We start from the raw sequence: 1325 nt of genomic DNA, 5'->3' as shown, positions 1-1325 counted from the left end.
TATATGTATGTATATATTCAGGTCTTAACCCATTACTTTTTATTCTGAGAAGTTATATACTAGTACCTTTAAACCTATTAACATGGAGAAAACAGTTAGAAGGCGTTGTTAGGTGGGTGCGATGAAGAGGGACAGAGAGAACGAGGATGATTAAGGGAGGGAGAGAGAGAGGGAGAGAGAGAGAGAGAGAGAGAAAGAGAGAGAAAGACAGAGGGGAAAGAAAGAAAAGGAAAAGAAATGAAGCAAAATCATCAGTTATCCTTACAGTATGTTTTGTGCGTGTGCGTGTGTGTGTGTTTGTGTGTGTGTTTGTATGTGTGTGTGTATGAGTGTGTGTGTGTGTGTGTGTGTGTGTGCGCGCTCGCGCGTCTTTTTTTTCCTTAGTAAAAGAGTAAATAAAAGCATACTGAGGTTGTTAAAGATTGAGCAATTGAGGGAGGAGAGAAAAGAGGAAAAACAAAACTGATAGAGGATCGATAGACAGGCGGCAAGATAAATAGAAAGATAGAAAGATAGATAGATAGACAGATAGATAGATAGATAGATAGATAGATAGATGTAGAGAGAGTGAGAGAGAGAGAAGAATAATGAAAGAGAAAGTGTAAGACTGAAAGTGAGTGATAAGATGATGAACGGCAAAAATTTGGGACACGTACATTCACGCGCGCGCGTGCGCGAATACACACACACATACACCCACATGCATAGAACTACAGGAAGAAAACAAAAGAAGGAAAAGAAGCTAAGAATAGGATTGAATGTGTAAGAAGATGACCGGAGAGAAGAGAACCACTGACAGAAAAATCAATCGCAAAGAAGAGGCGCGAAAAAGAAAAACATAACATGGTGGAATAAAAATAAGTTGAGAAAGAAAAATCGAGAAAGCTTGCGTGTGTGGTAGAGAGTATTGTATGTTTATGTAACTAGATAGATAGACAGACAGATAGATAGATAGATAGATAGATAGATAGATAGATAGATAGATAGTTAGATAGTTAGATAGATAGATAGACAGACAGATAGACAGATAGACAGACAGACAGACGGACAGATAGATAGATAGATAGACAGACAGGCAGATAGATAGATATTCACACACACACATATATCATACAAATGTATGATATATATGTTTGTGTGTGTGTGATGAATGCGTAAATATAGATATAAACATTTACATCTGTATCTGTATAAATATATATATGCACATACATACATACATACATATGTATATGTATATATATATATAAATATATATATATATATATATATGTATGTGTGTGTGTGTGTGTATAAAAATATACGAAAGAGAATGGAGGGTAAAG

The 1325-nt window shown here is 35.5% G+C and overlaps 1 protein-coding gene across 1 annotated transcript in view; it reads right to left on the bottom strand.

Moving 5' to 3' along the window:
* Positions 1-1325, bottom strand: part of LOC106879419 (uncharacterized) — a 173206-nt gene that overhangs the window by 170989 nt on the left and 892 nt on the right. The gene's annotated exons all lie outside the window — the stretch shown is intronic.

The sequence above is a fragment of the Octopus bimaculoides genome, chromosome 2, assembly GCF_001194135.2.
Source record: "Octopus bimaculoides isolate UCB-OBI-ISO-001 chromosome 2, ASM119413v2, whole genome shotgun sequence".
Lineage (NCBI taxonomy): Eukaryota > Metazoa > Mollusca > Cephalopoda > Octopoda > Octopodidae > Octopus > Octopus bimaculoides.
This window is presented reverse-complemented; position numbering and strand designations above follow the sequence as displayed.